Source organism: Schistocerca americana, chromosome 1 (assembly GCF_021461395.2).
Source record: "Schistocerca americana isolate TAMUIC-IGC-003095 chromosome 1, iqSchAmer2.1, whole genome shotgun sequence".
NCBI classification, from domain to species: domain Eukaryota; kingdom Metazoa; phylum Arthropoda; class Insecta; order Orthoptera; family Acrididae; genus Schistocerca; species Schistocerca americana.
The window spans coordinates 143,577,680-143,598,303 of record NC_060119.1 but is presented as its reverse complement, the minus strand read 5'-3'; the positions used below and the strand labels follow the sequence as shown (position 1 = coordinate 143,598,303).

The 20,624-nt window shown below is 45.0% G+C and overlaps 1 protein-coding gene across 1 annotated transcript in view; it reads right to left on the bottom strand.

Annotated features, from left to right (window-relative positions):
* Window positions 1-20,624, bottom strand: part of LOC124621793 (chordin-like protein 1) — a 626,534-nt gene that overhangs the window by 195,730 nt on the left and 410,180 nt on the right. The window lies entirely within an intron of this gene.

Below are 20,624 nucleotides of genomic sequence, written 5' to 3'. Positions count from 1 at the left end.
ACACCACTGGAGGCGGGCTGCACGACGTTGGGGCGTGAGCGGAAGACGGCCTAACGGTGTGCGGGACCGTAGCCCAGCTTCATGGAGACGGTTGCGAATGGTCCTCGCCGATACCCCAGGAGCAACAGTGTCCCTAATTTGCTGGGAAGTGGCGGTGCGGTCCCCTACGGCACTGCGTAGGATCCTACGGTCTTGGCGTGCATCCGTGCGTCGCTGCGGTCCGGTCCCAGGTCGACGGGCACGTGCACCTTCCACCGACCACTGGCGACAACATCGATGTACTGTGGAGACCTCACGCCCCACGTGTTGAGCAATTCGGCGGTACGTCCACCCGGCCTCCCGCATGCCCACTATACGCCCTCGCTCAAAGTCCGTCAACTGCACATACGGTTCACGTGCACGCTGTCGCGGCATGCTACCAGTGTTAAAGACTGCGATGGAGCTCCGTATGCCACGGCAAACTGGCTGACACTGACGGCGGCGGTGCACAAATGCTGCGCAGCTAGCGCCATTCGACGGCCAACACCGCGGTTCCTGGTGTGTCCGCTGTGCCGTGCGTGTGATCATTGCTTGTACAGCCCTCTCGCAGTGTCCGGAGCAAGTATGGTGGGTCTGACACACCGGTGTCAATGTGTTCTTTTTTCCATTTCCAGGAGTGTACATCTCGCGAAATGACCACGATGAAAAAATTGGAGAAATTACAGCTAATACATAAGCTTAACGATAATCATTCTGCCCAAGCGCCATTCATGATGGAATATGGAAGGGGGGACGGTCAGTTAATGGTACCAGAAGTAACCCCAACCACACTGTCAGATTGCTTGACAAGTACTGACGCAGACACAACTGTATGCTTCTCCGTTGAGGATCCATGGAACGAGCTGCCCGATTGTCGTGGTCCCACAGATTCTCGATTAGGTGTAAATCCGAAGACTTTGGTGACCAAGGGAGTGTGGTAAACCCACCCAGGTGCTCTTCGAACCACGCACACACATTGCGAGCTGTGTTAGACGTTGCATTGCCCTGCTCGTAGATGCTATTGCTCTGATGAAAGACAAATTGTATGTAGGGGTGGATATGGTCCACAAGGATAGATGCATACTTGTGCTGACGCGTGATACCTTCCAGAATGACGAGATCACCCATGGAATGCCACGAAAACATTCCACAGACCATAACACTTCCTCCCCTGGCCTGGATCCTTTGCTTTCGTACATTTCACGCCATACACGTCAACGGCCGTCTGTCAAATGGAGCATAAAACGTGATTCGTCTGAAAAATGCCAACTGTCCCCACTCAGTGGACGTCCGGTTTACATCTACACCTACAGCTACATGGTACACTTAAGAGACTGGAAGAGGGTTCATCGAACCATTTTCATACTACTTCTTTACCATTCCACTCTCGAATAGCGCGTGGGAAAAAGGAACACCTAAATCTTTCCGTTCTAGCTATGATTTCTCTTATTTTATCATGATGATCATTCCTCCCTACGTAGGTGGGTGTCAACAAAATATTTTCGCGTCCGGAAGAGAAAGCTGGTGATTGAAATTTCGTAAATAGATCTCGCCGCAAAGAAAACCGCCTTTGTTTCAGTGACTGCCACCCCAACTCGGGTATCATATCAGTGACACTCTCACACCTATTGCGCGGTAACACGAAACGAGTTGCCCTTCTTTGCACTTTTTCGATGTCCTCCGTCAACTCTGCGTGGTAAGGATCCCATACTGCGCAACAATATTGCAGCGGAGGACGGACAAGTGTAACGTGGGCTGTTTCTTTAGTGGGTTTCTCGCATCTTCTAAGTGTTCTGCCAACAAAGCGCAGTCCTTGTTTTGCCTTCCCCACAATATTATCTAAGTGTTCTTTCCAATTGCAGTTGCTCGTAATTTTAATTCGTAGGTATTTCGTCCAATTGACAACCCTTAGAATTGTGCGATTTATCATATACCCAAAATTTATCGGATTTCTTTTAGTATCCATGTGGATAACCTCGTACTTTTCTTTGTTTAGTGCCAATTGCCACTTTTCGCACCATACAGAAATTCTCTCTAGATCATTTTGTAATTGGAATTGATCGTCTGATGATTTTACTAGACGGTAAATTACAGCCTCATCTGCAAACGATCTAAGGGGGCTGCTCAGATTATCACCTAGATAATTTGTATAAATCAGGAACAGCAGAGGTCCTATGACACTACCTTGCGGAACGCCCGATATCACTTCTGTTCTACTCGATGATTTACCGTCCATCACTCCGAACTGTGACCTCTCTGAGAGGAAATCACGAATCCAGTCACACAACTGAGACCATACTCCATATGCAAGCAATTTGATTAATAGTCGCTTGTGAGGAACGGTATCAAAAGCCCTCCGGAAATCCAGGAATATGGAATCGATCTGAGATCCCTTGTCGACAGCACTCAATACTTCATGGGAATAAAGAGCTAGCTGTGTTGCACAAGAACGATATTTCCTGAATCCGTGTTGGTCATGTATCAATAAATCATTTTCTTAAAGGTGATTCATAATGTTCGAGTACAGTACATGCTCCAAAATCCTACTGCAAATTGAGGTCAGTGATACGGGTCTGTAATTTAATGGGTTACTCCTAGTTCCTTTCTTGAATAATGATGTGACCTGTGCTACTTTTCAGTCTTTAGGAACAGACCTTTCGTCAAGTGATCGGTTGCATATGATTGCTAAGAAAGGCGCTATTGTGTCTGCGTACTCTGAAACGAACCTGATTGGTATAGCATCTGGACCGGAAGACTTCCCATTCTTAAGTGATTTGAGTTGTTTCGCAACACCTAAGATATCTATTTTTATGTCATTCATGCTAACAGCTGTTCTGGTTTCGAATTCTCGAATATTTACTTCGTCTTCTTTCGTGAAGGAATTACGGAAAACTGTATTTAGTAACTCCGCTTTAGTGGCACCATCATCGGTAAAATTTCCATCGCTATCGCGCAGTGACGGTATTGACTGTTTTTTTGCCACTGGTGTAGTTTACATACGACCAGAATCTCTTTGGGTTTTCTTCCATATTTTGAGACAATGTTTCATTGTGGAGACTATTAAAAGCATCTCGCATAGACGTCCTCACTAAATTTTGAGCTTCCGTGAAACTTAGCTAGTCTTGGGGATTTTGCGTTCTTCTGAATTTGGCATGCTTTTTTCATTGCTTCTGCAACAGTGTTCTGAGGTGTTTTGTGTACCATGATGGATCAGTCCCGGTATTGGTGTGCATGCGTCGCCGATCAACAGCATATGGGCACTTGTTGGAGAGGTCCACGGGTAGCAATGTTCGCTGTGCGGTCATTGAGATACCGCTGGCAGCCCCTTGAGTCACATTGGCACTCAGTTGCTCAATAGCTGCATATATACTCATCCGCATATATCTCCGCAGCCGTCTTTGACCCCTGTAATCTATGGCGGTTGGTGGAGCACAGTTGCCTCGGCGTCGCTTTTGGATAGCGTCATTTTGCCACACACGGCACACTTTAGCCGTATTGGAAATGTTTCCACCCTTGGCCCGACAGCCAATGACCATGCCCCTTTGGACGTCAGATAAATCGTTCCACTCCTGCTTTATGACAACGGCTGCACAGCTTTCGGCGATCCCCTGACACTCTTTTATGCACCCTCCACTGTTAGTGCTGCCACCTGCTGTCTGTGAGTGGTTATTGCACGTTGACGTCGCGCATAAGCGGTGGAGAAATGTGACTGAACCGAGTATAATGGGGATGTTATTCTGAAAATGTGAATTATACACTACTGGCCATTAAAATTGCTACACTACGAAGATGAAGTGCTACAGGCGCGAAATTTAACCGACAGGAAGAAGATGCTGTGAAATGCAAATGATTAGCTTTTCAGAGCATTCAAACAAGGCTGGCGCCGGTGGCGACACCTACAATGTGCTGAAATGAGGAAAGTTTCCAACCGATTTCTCATACACAAACAGCAGTTGACCGGCGTTGCCTGGTGAAACGTTGTTGTGATGCCTCGTGTAAGGAGGGGAAATGCGTAACATCAAGTTTCCGACTTTGATAAAGGTCGGATTGTAGCCTATCGCGATTACGGTTTATCGTATCGCGACATTGCTGCTCGCGTTGGTCGAGATCCAATGACTGTTGGCAGAATATGGAATCGGTGGGTTCAGGAGGGTAATACGGAACGCCGTCCTGGATCCCAACGGCCTCGTATCACTAGCAGTCGAGATGACAGCCATCTTATCTGCATGGCTGTAACGCATCGTGCAGCCACGTCTCGATTCCTGAGTCAACAGATGGGGACGTTTGCAAGACAACTACCACTATCAGCTAGGAGACCACGGCTGCGGTTACCCTTGACGCTGCATCACAGACAGGAGCGCCTGCGATGGTGTACTCAGCGACGAACCTGGGTGCACGAATGGCAAAACATCATTTTTTTCGGGTGAATCCAGGTTCTGTTTGCAGCATCATGATGGTCGCATCCGTGTTTGGCGACATCGCGGTGAACGCACGTTGGAAGCGTGTATTCGTCATCGCCATACTGGCTTATCACCCGGCGTGATGGTATGGGGTGCCATTGGTTACACGTCTCGGTCACCCCTTATTCGCATTGACGGCACTTTGAACAGTGGACGTCACATTTCAGATGTGTTACGACCCGTCGCTCTACCCTTCACTCGATCCCTACGAAACCCTACATTTCAGCAGGATAATGCACGACCGCATTTTACAGGTTCTGTTCGGGCCTTTCTGGATACAGACAATGTTCGAATGCTGCCCTGGCCAGCACATTCTCCAGATCTCTCACCAATTGAAAACGTCTGGTCAATGGTGGCCGAGCAACTGGCTTTTCACAATACGCCAGTCACTACTCTTGATGAACTGTGGTATCGTATTGAAGCTGCATGGGCAGCTGTACCTGTACACGCCATTCAAGCTCAGTTTGATTCAATGCCCAGGCGTATCAAGGCCGTTATTACAGCCAGAGGTGGTTGTTCTGGGTACTAATTTCTCAGGATCTATGCACCCAAGTTGGGTGAAAATATAATCACATGTCAGTTCTAGTATAATATATCTGTGCAATGAATACCCGTTTATCATCTTAATTTCTTCTTGTTGTAGCAATTTTAATGGGCGGTAGTGTACGTAATAAGTTTTAAACAGTGCAAAAGCATTGCGTACAGAAAAACTATTATTGAAATATCCAAAGTGGAACGATATTTTAGTATATATTTAGTTCCAGATGAATAATTTGTGTCTGAATTGACGAAAGTAACAAACTGGGACATGTAAACAAAAAGTATTGCAGCAGTCCCATATTGCAGACATACGAAAACAATGCAAAGAACAAATTCGTGTTAAATTTCGGAAACTTATCATAAGCTAAGTTAACACCCGCTGCTTCGCTCGCGTAGACTGGTCAGCGCAGTTTGTTTTCGAATTTTTGTTTTGTTCACAAATTGTAATAGCTTCTAAACATTTCACTCTAAATAAGGTCGTAGAAGCACGGTCGTTTCCGAATGTACTTCTGACCAAAAAGCGACTCTGGTAGCTGGAGTCCAAGGTTTTTGTTTATCACGCCTTTTGCGTTCTTGTGGTGATATTTCCACAGAAACTTTCATCCCCTAACACATTTCTTTATATGTAACCGAAAAGTGAAATACTAGTTTTCACTGATTTAGGTTTAAAAATTTCTTATATAATGAAATATTCTCTTAAAAATTTTCATCCGATATTTCACCCTCGTAGGTGTATTTTTTATTTCTAACTGAGAAGACATGTACCACTTTCAATAGATCTAGCTTTAAAAGTGCTTTAGTAGTTCTTTAATAATTTTTTATTTTGAAAAAAACTATCATCCACTTTTACGCACTTAGTGGCTGAATTTCCAAAAATGCTGAACCATAAATCTTTTTATTTCTTGTGGAAAAAGCGAATACCAATTGTTGTTGTTGTTGTTGTTGTATCTTCAAAATTGCCTTAAAAGCGACATATTTTCACAAAGTCTTTTATCTCCTAGTTCACCCTCTTAGGAGTGGAATTTCGAACAATCCCTTCTTAAACAATGCCTACAGTATAAGATCCACAGTTTCTCCGAATTTCAAGTTTCTATCCTTACCGGTTTGGGCTAGGCGATGATGAGTCAGTGAATCAGTCTGGTCCTTTTTCACCCCATTAGGGGTGAATTTCCAAAAACAGTGAAATGTATTTTTTTATTTCCTACCGAGATACCAAATTAAAATTTTCATAGATTTAGCGTTAAAAGTTCTTTCATGATTAAGTACAGGGTGTTTCAAAAAGAATATACGTATTTCGAATGCAAACATTTATTAAACTTTAAGACATGCAAATATGAAAGTATACGCCCGTATTTACGAACCTCTCTAAGTTCAGATTACAGATGTTCAATATGTCCTCCATCAATGACACGGACACTATCACATCGATACTCAAATTCCTCCCATACACGGGCAAGCATGTCCTTCGTCACTGGTGTTATGGCAGTACGGATCCGGTTCTTCAACTCTTCCAGGTTCTGTGGTAGTGGTGGTGCATAAACGTTGTCTTTAACGAAACCCATATGAAGAAATCAGAGGGTGTCAAATCCGGTGACCGTGGAGCCCAGCCAGACCCTTGACAACCAATCCAGCGTGAGCCGTAGTTGTGTCCGGCTCTTCGAAAAGCGCGCCAGGCGGAGTGCTTTCGCTTCGCGTCTAGTGTTTGCGGTAGCCGTTTTGGTTTCGCTCGCTGTTTGGATCGCTACCGCACTCTGGCGGGAGTTGTAGCAAGTGTACGGTCGCGTGACGATCGAGGAGTTGTACTGGGCGGTGACCGAGAGAGGTGGTGGCGCAAGCGGGGCCCTGCTGTTGGGGGTCGTCAACTGCTCGCCACATGCTTTGCCCGACGGCTCTCAGGGGCTAAGTCTGCCTAACCCGCATGTACGTGGCTTATGAAGCTTAGAAGCCGTGGTGCAGGAGATCAGCGCGTGGGACCGTACGTCTTCTTATCGGCCGTTGAAACCAGTGGCAGTGGTTGGCTCTGACGAGCATTTTGAAGTGCGACGTGTTCCCGGCACTGTGGTGGAATGTGAGAAGTTGAGTACTGTTTTTATGTAACACGTATGTAGGGGGTTTTCAAGTTCTAGTGAAGTGTATGAGTTTCTTCCCCAGTGGTTCTGTTGGGGTCTTCCCACCACAGTTTTCGTTTGCCTGTCCGCGGGAATATGGTAATTGCTTCTTGGACGGGCCGTTTCGTTCACACCTCGATTGGGTGATTTCGGGTCGGTGTCGCGTGTGTCTGTGGTTCGGTGTCTGGGCAGGCACCGCCCTTGCTACATCTTCTGGTTTTGGGTAACTCGGGGAGGTGGTGGCTTGTAATGGAAGTTTTGGGGCTGATCTGCTATGGCCTTGCAGACCACTCCCTCACCGAGCTAAGGTTTTTTTTTTTTTTTTTTTTTTTTTGGAACTGCCTTTAATGTAAAGGTTTGTGTGCTGGCTTATTCACATTTATCTTGTAACAAATATAAGTTATGTAACTGGCGACAGACAACTATTTTTGCTTAGTACAAGCTAGCTACTTAAAGTTTTTTTGGAATTGTTCCCTTATTGACATAACAAGTTTAAAATCTTCTTATTGTTAACGTCAAACTTTGCAATATCCTTTACACAGAGCTATTTTTTAAAAGATTTTTATTACTGTTGGCTTATATATAGGCAAATTGTTAATGTCCTACCTGGTAATCTCCTTTTCATAATGAAAATTGTCAAGCTATTGGAAATTGTTAACAGTTGTAACTTGTGCAGCTTCATAACCAACCAACGTCTCAAAACACGCCAAATTCTTCTTGCAGGCACTTGTAACTCCCGACTGGCACGGCGAGTTGATTTTGAAGGACTACGTTGGAAAGCAGTCTGAATTCGTGCAACATTTTCTTCAGGAACACGAGCGCGACCAGGACTCTTTCCTTTAAGTACACATCATGTATCTAGCAACTGTCGATACCATCTGCGAATGTTCCACCCATTCTGAGGATCAGTTTGGTACCTCAACCCGAAAATTTTTTGCACTGTAATCACGGAAATGCATTTCTCAAACTCATGAACACAAAATGATTTCTGTTGCGGGGTAGCCATTTTAAACATATGACGGTTACCAATCAAAACAGAATACAACTGACGTCTAGCGGCTACTAATATAAACTAGACTCTGTATTCCTTTCTCCAATATCCCAGCCGAGGCGCAGCGATCGACAGTTTGGACAACATAATACTTAGTAATACGTATATTTTTTTTGAAACACCCTGTATTTTCATAAAATATTTCATCCCCTTACGGATGGGAATTCGAAAAATCCCTTCTTGGAAGATGCCTACAGTATAACATCAAAACACTCTCCGTATTTCAACTTCCTATCGTTACAGATTTGCGCTGGCCATTAAAATTGCTACAACAAGAAGAAATGCAGATGATAAACGGGTATTCATTGGATAAATATATTATACTAGAGATGACATGTGATTACATTTTCACACAAATTGGGTGCATAGATCCTGAGAAATCAGTACCCAGAACAACCACCTCTGGCCGTTATAACGGCCTTGATACGCCTAGGCATTGAGTCCAACACAGCTTGCATGGCGTGTACAGGTACAGCTGCCCATGCAGCTTCAACACGATACCACAATTCATCAAGAGTAGTGACTGGCGTATTGTGACGATCCGGTTGCTCGGCCACCATTGACCAGACGTTTTCAGTTGGTGAGAGATCTGCAGAATGTGCTGGCCAGGGCAGCAGTCGAACATTTTCTGTATCCAGGATGGCCCATACAGGACCTGCACATCTGAAATGTAATGTCCACTGTTCAAAGTGCCATCAATGCGAACAAGAGATGACCGAGACGTGTAACCAATGGCACCCCACACCATCACGCCAGGTGATACGCCACTATGGCGATGACGAATACACGCTTTCAATGTGCGTTCACCGCGATGTCACCAAACACGGATCCAATCATCATGATGCTGTGAACAGAACCTGGATTCATCCGAAAAAATGACGTTTTGCCATTCGTGCACCCAGGTTCGTCGCTGATTACGCCATCGCAGGCGCTCCTGTCTGTGATGCGGCGTCAAGGGTAACCGCAGCCACGGTCTCCTAGCTGATAGTCCAAGCTGCTGCAAACGTCGTCGAACTGTTCGTGCAGATGGTTGTTGTCTTGCAAACGACCCCATCTATTGACTCAGGGATCGAGACGTGACTTCACGATCCGTTACAGCCATGCGGATAAGATGCCTGTCATCTCGACTGCTAGTGATACGAGGCCGTTGGGGTCCAGCACGGCGCTCCGTATTACCCTCCTCAAACCACCGATTCCATATTCTGCTAACAGTCATTGGATCTCGACCAACGCGAGCAGCAATGTCGCGATACGATAAACCCTACTCGCAATAGGCTCCAATCCGAGCTTTATCGAAGTCGGAAACGTGATGGTACGCATTTCTCCTCCTTACACGAGGCATGACAACAACGTTTCACCAGGCAACGCCGGTCAACTGCTGTTTATGTATGAGAAATCGGTTGGAAACGTTCCTCATTTCAGCACGTTGTAGGTGTCAGCACGTTGTAGGTGGCGCCAACTTTGTGTGAATGCTCTGAAAAGCTAATCATTTGCATATCACAGCATCTTCTTCCTGTCGGTTAAATTTCGCGTCTGTAGCACGTCATCTTCGTGGTGTAGCAATTTTAATGGCCAGTAGTGTATGTAGATTATATTTTCACGTCTAAGTTAAGACGAGAGAATACCCAGTTCCGTTACAGACTATTGCAGACACCGCTGGTGTCCTCCCGAACTCACTCTGACCCTGCGAATGAATCCAGAGCAAGACGACACGAGCGACAGTAGCTGGGGTCGATGCCGCCGTTAAGTGAGTGCATGCCGCATGCCGGCTGTCGAACAGCTGCGGCGCTATTGCAGCGGGAGAGCGGGTGCGGCGCGGATAAATCGCGCCCCTTATATTGGACTGCCCGCCGCGCGCCAGACGGATCGCAGTCGCGACGCGCCGCACTGGCCGCAATAGAGCGCTCTGTGCCAAGGTCGGCCGGCGCCTGCCCGCCACATCCTTCAGAGCGCGCGTCTCGCTGACAGCGCGGAAGAAAGTTCCCGATCCGGCACGCAGACGACGTCGACAGCGGTTAAATTTCCGTTATTTACCAGGTGTACCGTTATTAAATGAACGTTAAGATACAAGTGTGTCGATAGGGAACATTTGTTGTGAACGAGTCTTAATTTTTTTTTTTTTGTTGGTATGACATCTGTCAAAGATATTTAGTATACATCAAGTCATGGAACAAACAACACCGTATGTTTTCGGCGTTTTAATAATGTCGAATTTTGTACCAGAAATTGATGATTTGCGGAAAGCATTTACTTTTTTAAATTTTTGGCAGATTAAAACTGTGTGCCAGGCCGAGACTCGCACTCGGGACTCGCAGGAGAGCTTATGTAAAGTTTGGAAGGTAGGAGACGAGGTACTGGCAGAAGTAAAGCTGTGAAGACGGGGCGTGAGTCGTTCTTGGGTAGCTCAGTTGGCGCCGGCACGGTAGCTCAGCGTGTTCGGTCAGGGGGTTACCTGCTCTCTGTAATAAAAAAAACTGAGTGACTGGATCAATAACGAACTTCAACGGGCGTCACGGGACGTCCGCCACGAACAATTGCAACGAACTATAACGAACAAAATGAGATTTAAAAAAAAGTTGGTAGAGCAATTGCCCGCGAAAGGCAAAGGTCCCGAGTTCGAGTCTCGGCCTGGCACAAAGTTTTAATCTGCCAAAGACTTTAATAGCAGCGCACACACTGCTACAGAGTGAAAATCTCATTCTGGCATTAATTATTTGTTATCATTTGAATAAAAGTGCTGCAGAGTCGCATCGAATGCTTGTCGAGGCATATGGTGATCATGCTCTATCAGAAGCAACATGCAAAAGATGGTTTCAACGGTTCAGAAATAATGATTTTGATGGAAGAAATGAAGAACGTGGAAGACCACCAAAAAAGTTCGAAGACGCCGAATTGCAAGCAATATTGGATGAAGATGATACTTAGAGTCAGAAGCAAATGACAGCAATGCTAAATGTTGCACAACAAACAATTTCTGACCGTTTGAAAGCTATGTGAAAGATCCAAAAGTGTGGAAAATGGGTTCCACATGAATTGAATGAAAGACAGATGGAAAACAGAAAAACCATTTGTCAAATTTTGCTTCAAAGACATGAAAGAAAATCAATTTTGCATCGAATTGTTACAGGCGATGAAAAATGGATTTATTTTAAGAATCCTAAACGGGAAAAATCATGGGTTAATCCGGGACAACCATCAACATCGACTGCAAAACCAGATCGATTCGGCAAGAAGACAATGCTCTGTGTTTGGTGGGATCAGAAAGGTGTGGTGTATCATGAGCTTCTAAAACCCGGTGAAACTGCGAATATTAATCGCTACAGACAACAAATGATCAATTTGAACTATGCATTGATCGAAAAAAGACCAGAATGGGCAAGAAGACATGGTAAAGTATTTTTTTGATACGACAATGCACCTGCACACAAAGCAAAACTGGTTCAGGATGCAATCAAATCACTTGGCTGGGAGCTGCTACCCCACTCGCCGTATTCACCAGACATGGCCCCTTCCGATTACCATTTGTTTTCATCAATGGGAACACTTTGATTCCTACGAAGAAGTCGAAATTTGGGTGCCTGATTGGTTTGCTTCAAAATACGAACATTTCTATTGGCGTGGTGTCCACAAATTGCCAGAAAGGTGGTCTGTATAGAAAGCAATGGTCAGTACTTTGAATAAAATGTGTTTACTTTTCAATTCAAAATTACTGTTTCATTTTCACAAAAAAACGCTCACTTCACACCGGTACACCTGGTACATGTACACGAGGGCAGCCACACCGTGCCGACGGCTCGCGAGCCGAGTGTGGGGCCCAGTGCGAGCTGAGGCTTTGCTCGGCCCTTCTCCTAAGTACTCGGTACAAGCGCCACATTTCGCTTAGTACTGCGGTGCGGCATTTTTCCTTTGGCACAACTCTCTTCAGTTCAGCACAATCGTGCCGTCAGCGTTGTTTACCGTTCGCTATTTGTCGGTGGTATGAAGGATAAAATTCATGGTGAAACGATTTGTTGATGAAAATTGCTATCCACAGTGAAACTTGTTGTTGTTGTTGTGGTCTTCAGTCCTGAGACTGTCTTGATGCAGCTCTCCATGCTACTCTATCCTGAGCAAGCTTCTTCATCTCCCAGTACCTACTGCAACCTACATCCTTCTGAATCTGCTTAGTGTATTGATCTCTTGGTCTCCCTCTACGATTTTTACCCTCCACGCTGCCCTCCAATACTAAATTGGTGATCCCTTGATGCCTCAGAACATGTCCTACCAACCGATCCCTTCTTCTGGTCAAGCTGTGCCACAAACTTCTCTTCTCCCCAATCTTATTCAATACTTCCTCATTAGTTATGTGATCTACCCACATTCAGTTTATGAAATTATTTCGTGACTGTTCAAAAACAAAGACGAAAATACAATGCTGATTATTCCCAAAATAGCTGAAACAACACGGGCAGTTCGCCTGGTCAATAACAAACAATTATTGAACTTTTTCGGTGGACTCGAGGGAATGCTTTTTCTAATTCCGTAATTAAAATCTATTTTATGTGGCATTTTCCATTTTAATGTGTTTTTCGATGTGACATCTGCTATATATCCGATCCGTCATCTGTAATTGAGCTTTTTAGCTTTATATCGAATTGAGATAATTAAATAAGGCGATGAGCGAAAGGGCCACATAAGTTTCTGTAATTTTATCACGCCACTATTCAGAAGCTATACGAGATTTGAAAACAAACTTAGACACTCCCATTAAAAATGGCTGTAAGAGTGAAGAACGATATCTTCGGGAAAATCCGGTAACACTGGGCTGGACACCTCGTTGACCTGGCACAAATCCCTAATAAAAATTGACAACTAGTAGCTTGAAATTATTCCAGCGCGAACCATGCCGGCTTATTCCGGGTGTATTCAGTAGAATGCACCCTGACCAGCCAGAATATTTTGACACCTACCTAACAGCCGGTATGTCCAACTTGGCCACGGATTATAGCGGCGATACATTCTGACATGGAAGCAATGAGGCCTTGGTAGAACGCTGGAAGGTGTTGGCACCACATCTACACACACAAGTCGTCTAATTCCCGTTAATTCCGGGAAGGTGCCGATGAGCTTTGACGCCACGTTCAATCACGTACCAGATGCTTTCGATCGGGTTCAGATCAGGCATTGAAACTCGTCCCTGTGTTCATCGAACACTCCATCAGACTCCTCGCCTTGTGACATGGCGCATTGTTTTGCTCAAAAATGTCCCTGCCGTCGGGAAACATGGTCGTCATGAAGAAGTGTGCGTGGTTTCCAACGAGTGTACGATTTTATCCGTCATGATGCCTTGTACAAGCTCCACTGGGGCGATGGATTCCCACGTGAATGTTTCTCAGAGCATGATGGAGCCGACGCCAGCTTGTCTCCCTCCTGGAGTACAGCTTTCAAGGAGGCCTTCCCCTGGAAGGCGACGGATTCGCGCCCTCCCATCGGCATGACCAAGACAGTAATGGGATTCATCAGACCATGCAACGCCCTGCCACTGTGCCAACGTCTAGTGCCGAAGGTCACAGTCGTAGCTGCCGACGTTATGGTGCTAACACTGGCACAAGCATAGGATGTCAGCTGCCGAGGCCTGTCATTGGGAGTGTTGGGTGCACTGTGTATTTAGACACCGTTGTAATCCGCCCAGCATCAAAGTCTGATGTTAGTCCCGCCACGGTTCGACCCTGCCCTGTTTCACGTCCGACATCTGTAATTAGGGATGCCCGCCCAACACCATGACGTCTGAGTGTGATTTCATCTAGATTTCACCAGGTGTTGAAGACAGCACCCATCGAACACCCAGCAAGTAGTGCACTTTCCGAAATGCTCGTGCCCAGCCTCTGGGCCATCAAAATCTAACCTCGGTCAGATTCAGATACAGTACGTGATCAAAAGTATCCGGACAATCTGGCTGAAAATGAGTTACAAGTTCGTGGCACCCTCCATCGGTAATGCTGGAATTCAATATGGTGTTGGCCCGCCCTTGCCCTTGATGACAGCTTCCACTCTCGCAAGCATACGTTCAAGTAGGTGCCGGAAGGTGTCTCGGCGAATGACAGCCCGTTCTTCACAGAGTGCTGCACTGAGGAGAGGCATCGATGTCGATCGGTGAGGCCTGGCACAATGTCGGCGTTCCAAAACATCCCACAGGTGTTCTATAGGATTCAGGTCAGAACTCTGTGCATGCCAGTCCATTACAGCGATGCTATTGTCGTTTAACCACTCCGCCAAAGGCTGTCCATTATGAACAGGTGTTAGATCGTGTTGAAAGATGCAATCGCCATCCCCGAATTGATCTTCAACAGTGGGAAACAAGAAGGTGCTTAAAACATCAATGTAGACCTGTGCTGTGATAGTGCCACGTAACACAACAAAGGGTGCAAGTCCCCTCCATGAAGAACAGGACCACACCAGCATTTGCTGTTGGCACTACACACTATGGCAGTTGACGTTGTCTGAGCAATCGCCATACCCACATTCTACCATCGGATCGCCACCTTATGTACCGTTATTCGTCACTCCACACAACGTTTTTCCACTGTTCAATCGTCCAATCTTTACGCTCCTTACACTAAACGAGGCGTCGTTTGGCATTTACCGGCGTGATGTGTGGCTTATGAGCAGCCGCTCGACCATGAAATCCAACTTTTCTCACCTCCCGCCTGTCATAGTACTTGCAGTAGATCCTGATGGCGTTTGGAATTCCTGTGTGATTGTCTGGATAGATGTTTGCCTATTACACGTTGCGCCCCTCTTCAACTGTCGGCGGTCTCTGTGAGAAAACAGACGAGGTTGGCCTATAGGCTTTTGTGCTGTATATGTCTCTTCACGTTTCCACTTCACTTTCATGTTGGAAACAGTGGACCTAGGGATGTTTAGGAGTGTGGTTCAAATGGTTCAAATGGCACTGAGCACTATGGGACTTAACTGCTGAGGTCATCAGTCCCCTAGAACTTAGACCCACTTAAACGTAACTAACCTAAGGACATCACGCACATCCATGCCCGAGGCAGGATTCGAAACCGTAGCGGTCGCGCGGTTCCAGATTGTAGCGCCTAGAAACGTTCGGCGACTTTGGCCGGCATAGGAGTGCGGAAATCTCGCGTACAGATGTATGACACAAGTGACACCCAATCACCTGACCACGTTCGAAGTCCGTGAATTCCGCGGAGCGCCCCACTCTGCCCTCTCACGATGTCTAATGACTACTGAGGGCGCTGATATGGAGTACCTGGTAGCAGGTGGCAGCACAATGCACCTAATATGAAAAACTTATGTTTCTGGGGTTTCCGGATACTTTTGTTCACATAGTGTAGATCGCGCGCCTTCCCCATTGTACACGCGGAGAGCACGCTCATTCAACTGCGTCCACCGTGCGTTTGTCTGACTAGCAGTCATTCCTCGACAGGTGACGCTGCTATCGCCTGGACAGGTTTATATCGATAGTAGGTCGGTAGCCATAATGTCCTAGCTGACCAGTGTATTTCCCGCTTGTTACTATTCGTAGAACGGCCTGATCCTTCGTCATTGCACTGTCAAACGCTGGGCACACGAGTGTGGAGTACACACAGCGAGAACCCACTGCGCCACGATATCCGTCACCGGCTCCCGCTCTACTGAACCTCGAGGCTTACATAAGCGACGCTGCGGCAAGGAGCTCACGAACAATTCCGAATGCTGGGATGTCTGGCACTTGTGTACAATGTTCTGCCTGACGCTTACGAAACATGCGAAAATGAGTAACCTTATTCCTTCATTCTGACGGGACATGGACATTATCCAAATTTTCTCCATAGATTCAATACGGAGACAGAAATCCTGGATGGCGAGAAGTATGCTACAATTCAGTTTTGTTATGGGTGCATAAACTGAAAATTCATTGTAACGCGTGGTCTGAAGATACAGAGGTTGTAAGGTGCCTCTCACGTGAGGAGGACATTTTTACCAGTTTTAATAAATTATTGTCTCTTATTGATGTATTCACGATAGTTAGGAAATGCTGTAGTCCGTAGCCGGCCATGAATCGGAGAGCCTTTCCCAGCCGGCCGGTGTGGCCGAACGGTTCTAGGCGCTTCAGTCTGGACCCGCGCGACCGCTACGTTCGCAGGTTCGAATCCTGCCTCGAGCATGGATGTGTGTGATGTCCTTAGGTTAGTTAGGTTTCCGTAATTCTAAGTTCTAGGGGACTGATGACCTCAGATGTTAAGTCCCATAGTGCTCAGAGCCATTTGAACCATTTTGAACCAGGATTTCCCACTCTGGCTGGCTAGGTGAGGAAGCGACCATATGTTGCGCGTAGTGGGGTGGGGCTCGGCGCTGGACCGTAGCAACAAGCGTTAGCCTAAGAAATATACATGACGGGAAGTACCGCCATCTTGGCGCCAAAGCCACCGATTTTGTTTATTTATATTTAATAATTAAAGTCATTTATGACACCATGAATACTAGGATGAGCCTCTGGATGTTTAAAACTATTTATCATAATTTTGCCTCGTTAAAATTCACACCCGTTCATTAACAAATGCATATGTTAGTAAGTAAGATCTTGATCAGAAATCCACGAACTGTGACGAAACTAGTAGGAGATACGGACTGCGCGCCAAAGTCGTCAGTCGCCGTTAAGAGCTCTTCCTGTATTGTTCGATGGTAGCCATGCTCTTGCTTACGAGTAGTTTGTGACATGAGTGTTTCATTATTGATCTAATAGGAATAAAAGTGATATTACGGCATTCTGAATGTTAATTTCGAGTAAATAGATACCCTAAAGTTGATCGACAGCTATTTCAGATAATTAGCTTCGACAGAGACATCCAATGCGCCAATGAAGAATCTGCACGGGACGACATTTACGAGAGCTGCACCTAGCACAGGTAGGAGGAAATCCGGCGACACAACCACCAAGGCGGATCAAGGAAGGTCCGACTTACACTCGCAAATTCCGGGTGGAAATGCTGACCAGTCATACTGTACGTCACATATACCACCCTCTACGGACTCGCGGGCTAAGCTGAGTAATGACAGTATCAGTTTAGAAGCGAGGGGATCTTGCAAGGTACAATTTACTGTTTAATACACGCGCTACGTGTCCAACAAATGTAAATCGCACTCATCTGTACAATGAAATTTTCAGTATTAAGTTATTCATATTTTGGCATTACAGAACTACTGTTGTATTATCGTCAACGAACCTTTGATACTAAGAGCGCTGAAAGAGTGCTGTGTTGTAGACGTGATAATTGAAACATGGACGTTGCGCGGAGTAGCAACGTTTCTGTAGTGCCCTTCCGGTTACTAAAAAGCATGCCCATTTCTGATAGAGATGGGGTAATTAAATACTGTGAATCAAACTTGTGATGATATGTCACAAACAGGTAAGCTAGAAGAAAGTTTTAACGTGATAGTAGTATCTTACTCTGGTTTTGTGATGGTTCAAATGGCTCTGAGCACTATGGGACTTAACATCTGTGGTCATCAGTCACCTAGAACTTAGAACTACTTAAACCTAACTAACCTAAGGACATCACACACATCCATGCCCGAGGCAGGATTCGAACCTGCGACCGTAGTAGTCGCGCGGTTCCGGACTGAGCGCCTGAACCGCTAGACCACCGCGGCCGGCTGGTTTTGTGATCTCTGTATTAAAAAGGAAGTAGTCTCCGTTTACGGAATGAACAGACTGTGGGCCAAGTCATACTCAATTTACCGTTGAGATTGACTTGTATTGAATCTGAATGGCCAGCGCTGAAATTTTAATGCGATATTGGCTAGGGGACCTGTTTTCGTGCGTACCTGGTAAAACATCTGTTTACATGGCGAGTGGAAACAGCTGCAGGAAGCACGTTTCCACACTGAATTTTTTAACCTGAAAAGCTTGACAAGCATAATTACTTTAAATCTGTGTACACGACAAAATCTTCATCAGCGTCGACTTCAATTTCTGCACATTTTGTAACTGGTAAAACATTTAGAGTTATTGATTCTGTCAGTTCTGAATCATCCGGTATATACTGAAAATAGTTCCATTTATTTTAGCACATTAATACCATAGATGTACAGTTTGTGTACCAGCGGACTTGCTTTATTTCGACGTCCTAGAAACATTCTGGTTACTCTCTCAGCAGCTTTATTACTGTCTCTGGATTCTTTTCCTCGTCTGGAAATGTATTTTCCCCGTAGGCGTATTTCTTAAGCTCTGGGAAAAAAGCGAAAGTCGTTTTTTGCAAGGCCTGGCATGCGATGAACGAGTCACAACTTGCCGCAAGGGCGCCGGCAACGGTTGCTGTATGCCGCGCAGAACGAGCCTTCTCGTGTAGTAAACAAATTCGCTGTTTGTTTTGAACAGGCCGACGCAGTTTTGCAACACCTCGCAGTAGACGTAAGACTTGATAGTGTACCCTCGAGGCAAAATACGACAAATTGTGGACATTTCCCGCCTCAAAAAGTTGTTGACATGATACTTCGTCGTGAAGTTGGAGTCCTGAAATTTTTCCTCGGCGAAATATGAGTGAGATGTGCCTTCTATAGATTGTCGTTTATTCTCTACTGCGTGTGGTCAACTGCCGAAGTTTGTAATTCTTCGAAATGTCACCTCTCATAAATTATCTCGTATTTCGTGGGGCGCAGTAGTGGGCTATTCCGGAGCAAATAGAATTCATCCGCTTTCTTCAGGTAGCATTTGCGGCAATGTGCATATCCGATAAACTGTACTCCCTGTAGTAGTTCGTTGAAGATCAGTTCTTAACCATTTCGGGAGTGCTCGTGAACTTCAGTGACGGTGAAACTGCTTTCGATCGTGATATTTCTTTCCTTCAGTCTTCTCGATGGTTTTATAAGCGAATAAGGATGAATTAAGTAATATGCGTTCCACCAAGAATCGCATCATGCGTTAAATACATGTTTTCAGACTGAATGTTTTAAACTGAATGGCTGGCAATCATAATTACTTGAAATTTGTGTACACGTCAAAATTCCTTCTTCCCAGCCACAAACTTTATAGAGATTAGGAAAACCCAAGGAATTGGTTTCTCATTATAGTGTTGAAAAAGTCAGTTTCCTAAACCTTCCACTTCTTACGTTTTACGCTTTGTGATACATCGCTTACATGAAATTCGTTTCATCGGGTATTTGAAGGTTGCACATTTTCAGTTCAAACAGTTATCACCATGACCCCTCCAAGATCCATACACAAGCATTTTCCCATGAAACTCGATCTTCAAACGGCTTACACTGACAGTGAGCTCCACCTAAGAACTAATACCTTAGAGACATGCTGATGGTAATGCTGGTGGAAGAAAATGGAAACTAATGAGTCACTTAATATAATATTAAGTACTGTAATTTACAGTCTTTTAAGGTACTCATGCTTTTAAGATGATCCTGAACTTACTGTTCTACAACAAATATTTTTGTTTGATTTTTCGTATATCATAATTTGTCTAACCCCATCATTGTAATATCTTGCCTGTTATTCAGAATTTCTGTACAATAATTGCAAACCCTCTAACGAAATGTTTGATGTTACGAAACAGATTAATGCGTTCCAACTGATTAAAAAGTAATGAAAATATATAGAAGGTTATTCTCTTATAAAGGATAAATTTGTTCAATTTTCGTACAGGACATGATAATTTCATTTAACTGTACTTGAAATACAATGCAAGACCTAAGTCTTGTGTATAGGGTGACTCAAGTGCCCCTACCGCTGGTTCTTATGGAAGCCTTCAAATACAGGGTGTTTGAAAATGAACTCCATAGTTTTAAGTATAAATTTAATAGGGAAATTAATGAAAAATTACAACAATGAGTACATATCATGAAAGAGAATTACTTCAGGTTTTGTTTCGTGTTAGTAGACGACAACGTAGGATCCATTTGTTGCCCTGCACACGTCGAGACGATGTTCCACTTCTCGCCACGTACTCACCAACATTTCAGGTGTAACTGTCCCAACTACCGCGACGATTCTTTCCCGTAAATGATTATTGTCTGTGATCTTTTCACTGTACACAACATTTTTTATGTAAGGAATTAATTTTGAGAGAGTCACGCTGATGCTGAATAACTTCATGTGCATGCTCTACCCCTAAATTTTGCAGTTATGACGTTTTAACTGCTCCACTGACATGAAATGTAGCCCCATCAGAAAAGAGACTTTTTTAAAAAATTGACATCATCAATTCTGTGTGGAAAGTCAACAGCAAACTTTCGATTTTATCAGTAGGTTTTATTTCATGTAAAAGCTGCCATTTGTAGGCGTGCAACTTAGGTCTTTTTACACACAACATCATACACAGTACCTTTAGGCACTACTAATTGTAGACTACATCTGGCCAATGACTTCTTTGGGCTCCGAACACACAAAACACGAATCTGTTCAACAACATCTTCAGAAGTTCTCGACCGAGCGAGGTGGCGCAGTGGTTA